Below are 10,720 nucleotides of genomic sequence, written 5' to 3'. Positions count from 1 at the left end.
CCCAACCCTCATCGAAACGAACCTGTGAAAGACGAATATTCGTTCCCTGTGCGTCTGTCGGAATACTGCGACTTTGAAAATCGTCTTCAATCGTTCAAAGGAAAATGGCCTAAGTATCTGGGAGGACCGACCCCCGAAGAATTAGCCAGAGCCGGATTTTTCTACTTGGGCGAAGGAGATAAAGTCAAGTGCTTCAGTTGTGGTGTGTCGCTTCACCACTGGGAACCGCAAGATTCGGCCTACGTAGAACATGCTCGATGGTCACCGAATTGTCATTACTTACCCTTAGTGGGACCGAGACATTGAAGTAACTTACCATAATCTGTTCATGGATACTTTACAAGAGAACATTCGTGCTTTGCCTGTGGAGTTGAGAGAAAGCATTTACCGAGAGCTGGTCAAAATACAAGTCAAACGTAAAGAACAATTGCATCCGTTACGTCACCGGTGTTTGAACCACTGGTACCTGAATGCTATACAAGGACTGATTGAGTTGAAAGTGTTCCATTGGACAGACATTGATCAACGACCCCCTGGTTTTAAAAAGGAATGGTTTGATATTGACGATTCTATCTACTACATTGTAAACGTACTGCATCGAATTCAAGAGGAAGAGTTAACGAATTACCAACATCTTGTACACAATGTCAACTTGGTGAAAGAGGAAACTTCTGAACGAATTGTAATGTGTAAATTAGTAACTAAACGATTTAGATTCGACAATGAATTGAAACCATGTCTGTGCAAACAGTACATGTCTTGTCTAAGACCAAAGAGGATTTAGTATGACCTATTCATGGATACTTTGCTAGAGAACATTCGTGCTTTGCCTGTGGAGTTGAGAGAACGCATTTACCGAGAGCTGGTCAAAATACAAGTCAAACGTAAAGAACAATTGCATCCGTTACGTCACCAGATCTTTAACCACTGGTACCTGAATGGTATAAGAGAACTGATTCGTCAGAAATTGTTTCAGTGGTCAGACCTTGTTCAATACTTCCATGACGCCGATGATCCACGTGTTGACTATTTTGGTTACTTCGAGATTCACCTACAGCAATACATTGAGGAAGACAAGGTAAAGGATTACCGACATATTTTACGTGGAATCTACTTAGTGGAAGAGGAAACTTCTAAACGATCTCTGACGTTTCGGTTACAGTATGCAACATTTAAATTCCCCACTGGAAAACGAAGATCTCTGGCTAGAAAGTACGTGTATTCTTTTCGAAACAAAGAGACTATAAAAACAGGCTGCCATGCCACGACTTTTATCACATGTAATCCAACAGATTCCGTGGAAGGAACTCAATGACCATATTCAAACCGTGGATCATTACCATCGATTATTACAAGAACTGTATCCATTCAATTTGGGTCGACAAGTGGTGTGTGTCTTAGTGACTTGTTTTCTGGGATTTCGTTTACCAGCCGATTCTTTGTGGACTCTTTACGATCAATACTTACCACATCCCCCATGGCAATAAATGGTCACGAAAAACTCCTTTTGCTCAAAGCCTTGCGTTTTCATCTGGATATTTCTCGACCTCAACAGGAAAAAAATATTCGTCAACTTTTAGCTACCCAAGACGTGTATGACGATGTGTGTGTAGCTGGTGACTTACATCCCCACTGGACAGATGTCCGTGCCTGGAAAGAATGGGATTTTGAGGCTTGGACCCAAGAAGTGGCCCAGTATGCACGAGAGTTGTTCAAGGAAAAAAGTTACTTTTCAACCTGTGTTAGTGACGGTGCCAGAAGAACCCGTCACCCAGGACAGGACTGTCGTGAACAGATCTGAATGACCCTTTCGGGAGGACACTTGTGTGACCTTACCCCCTACTATAGAACTGGTCAGAACTTTACCCAAAACATGTTGTACAGACACTTGTGTCTGTTTATTCCACGTTAATGGTTATCATGTGCCTTTTATCCTTGTACTTAAGCCTTTGGCTTTTATGTATTTTTGTCTTTCGTATTCATGTTTAAAACATTCAATAAACGTGTTCTGAAAAAAGTATATAAACTCTTGTCTTGTTTGTTTTCGTGTCACAAGTGACATTTCTGACACTATGGTTACCTCTGCTGTCTCTGCTCCCTCTTCCTTCACTGTCAAAGTCATCGACGAACACTTAGATCGTGCCAGTTGGGAGGCTTTGTATCTTCGCCATCCCTTTAACATGCTCATTGCTGGACCTAGCGGTTCAGGCAAAACCGAATTCGTCAAACGTTTGATCGAACATAAACATCATTTGATCGATCGACCACCTCAGCGGATCGTGTGGTGTTACAAAGAGTGGCAATCGGCGTACAGCCTCTTGCGAGAAAGTCAAGGCGATTCCATCGTGTTTGTGGAAGGCATTCCTAAAGAAGACGACGGCATCGTCTCTGACTCCCGTCAAACCCATTTGGTCATTTTCGACGACATGTTAGGAGAAGACGAAGAAGAAATTAAACTGTGGTTCACGCGCAAAGGGCATCACCGTAATGCCAGTGTCGTTTACATCACCCAAAATTTGTTTCAACAAAGTAAAGCCCATCGCACCATTAGTCTCAATGCGCATTACGTGGTCTTGTTTAAAAGCCCTCGAGATAAATCGCAAGTGCAAGTCTTAGCCAAACAGTTAGGAACGCCTTGGTTGACTCAGGCGTACGACGATGCCACTCAAACTCCACATGCTTATTTACTCGTCGATTTGAAACCTACGACCCCCGAGGATTTGCGATTTCGTACCCACTTGTTTCACCATTGGGGTCAAGACGGAGGCCCTGTCCTGTACACGTCTACGTCCTCGACTTAACTTCACTCCACAAAAAAATCTATAAAAACCTCAGACCCTTTTACGTCTGTCTCACACAGTGTGAACATGACGTCCCTTCAATCACATCTCCCCGTCAAATTGACTCGTGCCTTGTATGGCATCAGTCGAGAAAAAAATCCACAAATACGAGCTCCTGTCTTAGAAGCTAGTCTCAAAGAAGTCTTACGATGGTTCAGGGTGACAGCACGTTAATTACTCCAAGGAATCATTCAGATTCCTCATCAAACCAAACGTTTTTTCGATCGAAACAAAGTCGCTTTGACCCAACTGGCCGATCCCCGCATCGACACTCAAACCAAAAAACAAATCATTTTGAAACCTGGAGGGAGCGGTACTCTAGGAGGGGTCATCATTCGCTCTCTCTTAAGATGGGATCCTAATGCCCCCAAAGTTCTCCCCCCAAAAAAGTCAAACGTAGCTCCAAGAAGAAGAAAAAGACCAGGTCCCCAAAGGCACCCGTGTCTCCAAGAACTTCTCCAGTGGCAGGACTCTCCTCTTACCAGACACCACCCCGGAAAAAGAAAAGAAGCCCCCAGAAAAAGAAACAGAGAAAAAGTCCCCAGAAAAAGAAAAGTCCACAGAAGAAAACTAGTCGCAAGAGAGGCACTTCGGCCAGGACGCAACCTTACACTCGCAAACCACGACCTGCAAAGGCGGTGACCACGTCTCCGACAGCCTCAGGTTCATTCACTTCTCCGTTGATGTCACCAAGAACTGAAGAGTACTTGGAGACGTTGATCACACCAAGAACTTCTCTGTTGATCACCCCAAGAAGAACTTCCCCAGTGGCAGGAACCTCCAATTTAGTGGCAGTGGCTGATGCTCACAAAGTACCTTCTCCCAAAATCAAACTTCAAGAAAGATCGGGCATGTTACAAAGTTTACTGGATTTGTCCAAGCAAGAACTGACTCGATTTAGTCCGTTACGTACCCCTGCACGACGTGTCATGCCTGTCCTGAAGTTGATACGACGTAAAGACAATCAGTGGCGACGCGTTCCAGTATAAAAAAAAGTCTGTGACCAAGTCGGGTATCAGTGTTTTTGGTGTTGAAGACTCAAAGATGTCACCCTCCAGAAAACATCCCTCTTCTAAACAACCCCAAGGAAAGAAAAGGAAAGGACTGCCTCCTCGTTTAGTCAAATATGGGGACATGTTATCTGTCCTGTCCAAAGCTTCTTCACCCCTACGAAAAAAATTCATTCAATCAGCCTCCAAAGAGGTCATCGATACCGTGTGCGAATGTTGTTTGAACGTCTTGAAAGGCACGATCCCTTTGTCCAAACACCAGAAACAATGCTTAGGCAAACATCGTCACGTTCTGCGTCAAATGGTTCAAAAGAAAATCCCCCTCCGACAAAAGAAGAAGATGCTGGTGCAACGTGGAGGAATTTTAACCCTCTTGCTAGGCCCCTTACTGAAAGGAGTCTTGGGAACCATGTTGGGAGGACTGATGGGAGCAAGATAAAAAGGCACTCTGGAGTCCCAAGATCTCAGAATCGACCCTTGACATCCCATGGAAGGACGAAAACTAGCTTTATTGCCTTACAAACGATGGATGGAATACCATCGGTGGCAAGAACAACGCACCCCGCATTTGCCTCCCAATCCCCATTTGAGCGAAATGTCCCAGTTACAACACGAATTGCAAACCTTGATGGATCGTCAAGATTTGTCCGAAACAGAAAAATCGCAAAAGTACGGTCAACTCTTGCAACGACTGCAACTCTTTCACCAAAAAGCTTTAGACGAAACAGCTCTTCCCACTCTGAAAGATTTTAAGACCTTGATGAAAAGTCCAGCACCATCACTACCACCACCACCACCACTACTACTACCAGTGACCAAGACAGATAAAAGAGAAGAAGAAGAGGAAGGGTTTCAAACTCCACCAGAAAAAGTACGCAAGTTAACAACACCCCCTACCTCCAGAATTGGATGGATTAAAAAGATGATGACCACCCCTTCTTCATCAGAAGAGAAGAAGAAGGTGAAGACAGAAGTGAAACAAGAAAAAATATCCCCTGTTCAGGCATTCTCCTCCTCCTCCTCCTCCTCGACACCTATTGCCGGTCGCACACGCAAAGCATTACAATCCAAAAAATACCCCAAGAGAAAAAGAGTAGCATCTTCCAAGAGTGGGTGTCTTATTAACACACAAACACAAAAAATGGAAAAAGTCTTAGCCAGCATTTACTACGATCCCTCCCATCCTGCAGGTTACGCAGGAGTTCAAAAATTGTATCGTGCTGCCAAAACTCGACTGAAAAGTCTCCGTTTACCTCAAGTTCAACGATGGTTACAAGAACAAGCTACCTACACTTTACACAAACCCATTCGACGCAAGTTTGCCAGAAGTCGCACCCGAGTGGAAGGCATCGATCATCAATGGCAAGCCGATTTAGCCGATGTCTCTCATTTGGTCAGCTACAATCGTGGCTACAAATATTTGTTTTGTGTCATCGACGTCTTTTCCAAATTTGCCTTGACTTCCAAATCGAGCAGCGAGTTAGTGCGAGCCCTGCAACGAGTGTTTAAACAAAGCGGTCGTCACCCTCTTCGATGGCAAACGGACAAAGGCACCGAATTTCTGAACCAAGCTTTCCAAAAAGAATTAAAGAAACGTGACATTCATTTTTTTCCACGGAGAATCCAGAAACCAAAGCCTGCATCGTGGAACGTTTTCAACGCACTTTGAAAGAACGCATGTGGAAATATTTTACGCATCACCACACTCTGAAGTACATCGACATCTTACCGCACCTGGTGCAAGCGTACAACCAATCTTACCATCGAAGCATCGGACGTGCCCCGCAAGACGTGACTCCCGACAACGAAGTGCTGGTGTTTGAGCGCCTGTTTGGTACGTCCCCGACGAGGGCTGTCCCCAAGAAAAGTGGAGAGTTGACCGTAGGAGATTGGGTGCGCATTGGCAAAACCAAACGCACTTTCGACAAAGGTTACTTACCTAACTGGACGACCGAATTGTTTCGTGTCACTGGACGAGTGCATGGCCGTCATCCTGCCGTCTATAAATTGGAAGACATGAACGGAGAAGTACTCAAAGGAACGTTTTATTTGCCCGAGTTACAACGTGTCACCAAAAAAGAAGACGACGTGTACGACATCGAAAGCATTCTCGAACGCAGAACCCGTAAAGTGGGTAAACGACGTGTCAAAGAAGTCAAAGTACGTTGGAAAGGATATCCACCCAGTTTTGATTCTTGGATCGACGCTTCGCAAGTCATCGACTATAAAAAGAAGTGACCATCATGCCCTTTCACACAGACGCAGCTACGTCGACCACTCCTTCACCTAGTTCTTCTGTGCAAGATTTACAAAAACAACCCTTGTGGGTGTGGTGTGGAGAACGTGTGCCTAAAACGCAAATCGTCTTTTTCTGCCAAATCTTCGTGGTTTATTGTGTCATCGGGGCAGCCATTGCCAATTTGAGTTTGCAACAAGGAGACAAACAATTGTGGACCATTTTATTGAGCAGCTGCGTCGGTTACCTGCTTCCTAATCCCTCCCTGAAATTCACCTCGAACGGGAACCCCGGGAACCTTGTGTCCAGTGCCAGTGCCAGTCACCACTCCAACAACAACAACAACAACCCCATTTTGGGCGGAGACACGCCTCTGACGTCCAGTAACCCCTCGGACAGCCACAGAACTCTGGAATTATGAGTCACCAAAACCAATTTTACTTAACCTTACCCAGTGACAGTTCCATGGAGGTGTTTCCCAATAACACGTTGTGCTGTTACACGGCCAAATTACCCCAGGCCATCCCCTTAGATCACGAAGCCCATTGGGAAGTGGCTTTGGTAGAAATCATTCACCCGACTCAAGTCCTCAATGTCCTTCCCAATCAAAATTTTTTTTCAGTGGAAGTTCATGACGAGCAAATGCAACAGTACTTGAATACCCACGTCAAATATGATCACAAAATATATAACCCAGAAACTCAAAAAACGACCTATCGCTTGATCATTCCCCCAGGCTATTATTTTAGTGGTCAACATTTGGTCAGCACCATAAGCTCTAGGTTTAATGTCGTGTTTCTGAAAGCTTTGGAGAGTGTCAGAAAAAGTGTCACCCTGGAGTACCACAAAGTAGCTCGTCGCTTCCTGATGAAATTTCCTGAGGGGCACAAAATGTTGTCTTTCTTATTCTGTCCTGAATTGTTTGACATGTTGGGCGGGGACGTGGACATGAGGATGGCCATGATGAAGAAAAACTAATTACCCATCATTTCCGACAACGATTCTTTTAGCAAGTTCTTTCGTTCCCCAGTACACAAAAGTACACCACCTATCACTTGTTCATTCCCCCAGGCTATTATTTTAGTGGTCAACATTTGGTCAGCACCATAGCCTCCAGGTTTAATGTCGTGTTTCTGAAAGCTTTGGAGCATGTCAACAAAAGTGTCACCATGGAGTACCACAAAGCAGCTCGTCGCTTCTTGATGAAATTTGAACGAAGTAAAATCATGTCCATTTTATTTTGTCCTGAATTGTTTGACATGTTGGGCGGAGACATGGACATGAGAAAGGCCATGCTCAAGAAAAACTAATTACCCATCATTTCCGACAACGATTCTTTTAGCAAGTTCTTTCGTTCCCCAGTAGAACTGAACCAAGGACTGAATTTGATGTTTGTGTACTCCGATGTGGTGGAGTACAACGTGGTGGGACACACCTCCGTGCCGTTACTGCGTGTCATTCCTTTCAAAGTGAATTCTGCCACGCTCGCTGACGAGGAAGGTGGAAACACTTATCACGTCCACCGCGAATTTGTACATCCTCACTATTTGCCCGTCAGCAAATCTTATTTGGACACGGTCAACATTGCTATAAAAGGAGATCTGGGACAAAATATTCCATTCACCAAAGGGAAAGTCACAGTGAAACTCCATTTTCGAAAACGATTCTCTCACGAATCGTAAGTCATGTATCCAGTGTACCGAGGCGTTGCTCGACAGCGAGGACACGGTTTAGGAGATATGTTAAAATCAACCTTTCGTTCGGTGGCCCCAGTCTTGAAGCCGATGGTGAAACGCGGATTGCACGCCTTAAAAGATGCGGCATTGACATCCGGCAAAGAATTTCTCCAAAATGTCATCATCGACAAACAAAACCCCAAAGAAGCCTTCCTGAGGGCAGGCAAAAATGTCTTGTTGCAAACCGGCAAAGACCTTTTGAGCCGACGAGAAACACCTATAAATGCCCTGCACGCTACCGAGTCAAGCATTCAGCAAGGACAAGGCAGAAAGAGACGACGCAGAAAACACCCTTTCACCAGACTTCACACGTCTAAAGCTAGAAAGGCAAAGAAAAGAAAAACCGTTCGAGACTTAGACGTTTTCGATTATTGAGACACAAAAAAAATTATGCACCGAGAGTCTTGCGCCTGTTCCAAGTCGGAACTGGATCTGTTTGCCATGCCACCCACTATGATGACCATGCAAGAATCCCAATGGGTGGAATTTCACCCTGTCTCCTCTTTGACGGATTCCGCTCCCATCGAGTTTGAAATCAAAGTACAGCCCGAAGATTACATCGATTTGAACAGCAGTTACTTGTACCTGAAAGTCAAAGTTCTTGATAAAACAGGAGGTGTTATAGATGACGAGCCAGTAGCTCCCGTCAACAATTTCATGCATTCCTTGTTTAGCGGAGTGGATTTGTACTTGAATAACAAACTAGTCAGTAGCAGCATGGATACTTACCCTTACCGTGCCTACCTGGAAAATCTCTTGACGTACGGAATAGACGCCAAGAACACTCATCTCAATGCTTGTGTGTTATGGGAAGCTGACGATGCAGGCGAGTTTGACAAATTGGAAATTGATACAAAAAAGACTACAATGAGGGATTTGTAGAACGAAGAGACAAAATCAAAAATGGCCAGAGTTTAGAACGGATCGTTTGCATTTGGACATGTGGTTGCAAGAAAAGTATTTGCATACGTCGTGTGGAAGTGTTACCTAAAGTGGGAAACGACATTAGTCAGACGTTGAGCAGAACGACTGCCAAGTCTCCCATACGACGCGTGGAAGTGAAAACCTTCACCATTCCTGCTGGACAGCGATCCATGATCGAAGATCATCTGTTCCAAGGGCAGTTACCCAAACGTTTAATCCTTGGTATGGTCGAGAATAGAGCCTTCAACGGAGTCCACGATCAAAATCCTTTTGAGTTTAAACATTACAAAGTGTCCAAGATTGAAGTCAGTCGCGATGGCAAAACGTTGTGTACCCGACCTTTCGAACCTGACTTTGAGAAGAAGAATTACTTGAGGTCGTACTTGTCCATGTACGAAGCCACGGGGGAGTTAGGAACCAACACCACTCACGGTATTACGTACGAGGATTATGCAGGAGGCTATGCTTTGTGGGCTTTTGATTTCACTCCAGACCAAGGCAGCGACTAGGGACATTTCCACCCTATAAAATCTGGTCAGATTCGTGTGGAACTTCAGTTTGCAGAAGCTCTGACGGAGACGGTGAACGTCATCCTGTATGCAGAATTTGACAATACGACAGAAACCAACAGTTTGAGAGAAGTCATTCTAGACTATTAGATGCCATTGAAGACTGTTATCCCTCTTTACCTAGTGGAGAAACGTTAGAGATGAAATGTGAGGAGACTGTGGAAGAAGTGATCATGATGAAGTCAAGATGGCCAGAACAAGAAGCCCATTTAGTCTCCTGTTTTGCCAAACACTTGGTCGAAAAAATGACGGAATTGATCAAGAAAAATTGCTATGGATGTCAAAACGATCATCCCAGTCAAATTCAACACGATAAATGCCTGATGTTGAGTCAAGAAGAAAAATTGGACGAGTATCTGGACGAGGCTTGGAGTCTCATCTCGGATGAAGACGTGTTGTACCAGTGGTATAAAGACTTGCGTGAACATTCGTGTCCACCATTAGCCACTCAAGAGATCCATCGTATCGAAGCTCTCCTGAATCAAAGTGAGGAAACGAAACGAAGAAACGGTTATTTGTCAGACATTTTCAAGCAAAAATTCAGGATCGAATTGATGACATATTATTACCTGTGAAGAAGAAGAAAAAAACATGGATACCTGGGAACTTTATTACCTTTTGAACCACAGTTCGTATACGTCTTCTTGGAATCCTGTCGTCTGTGCTAAAGATGAACTCCCTCATCGCAAACCTCAAAACCATCTAGCTTACGTGATCAACACGGACGAAAGTCATCTCCCAGGAACCCACTGGGTAGCCGTCTACTTTCCTCAAGAAGGATGTGTGGAATATTTTGATTCGTATGGATTGCCCCCTTTGGAAGACGATATCATCGACTTTATGAGAAGAAATGCTCAGACCACCCGATTCAATAATGTGAAATTACAAGGCACAGATTCCTTGGTGTGTGGACAATATTGTGTGTATTTTCTGCATCATCGCAGCCTGGGCTATTCCTTAGAACATTTAGTGACTCATTTTGATCCTCGTTCTTCTTCTAGAAACGATGTGAAAGTAGATCGATGGTTTTGTGACCATTATGCTTATCTTTTGTCTCAAGCTAGGAAACGTAGTGTCCATCAATGGCCTAATGACTTCCAACAGTGGAAATCACAATTTAATTCACAACGTTGTCAGCCCTGTTTAAAGTAGAGTGTGAATTGAAAAAAAATGTTTGTGATTTTAAAAAAATGTTTGTGATTTGAAAACAATGTTTGATGTTATATTGTTGGATTAATGTTAAAAATGTTAGAGTTGTTGGTTAGTGTTAAGTGATTTTTGAATAAAAAAATGTTGTGTTTTGAAAAAATGTCTTTGTCTTTTGTTTGGCTATAAGAATGTTGATTCATGCTCTTTGACTTCTCTCTATCTCTCTCATGTCCCTCATTGAACGTTCCGGCTCGAA

This window comes from Sinohyriopsis cumingii, chromosome 17, assembly GCF_028554795.1.
Source record: "Sinohyriopsis cumingii isolate HCF-2022 chromosome 17, ASM2855479v2, whole genome shotgun sequence".
NCBI lineage: Eukaryota > Metazoa > Mollusca > Bivalvia > Unionida > Unionidae > Sinohyriopsis > Sinohyriopsis cumingii.
This window is presented reverse-complemented; position numbering follows the sequence as displayed.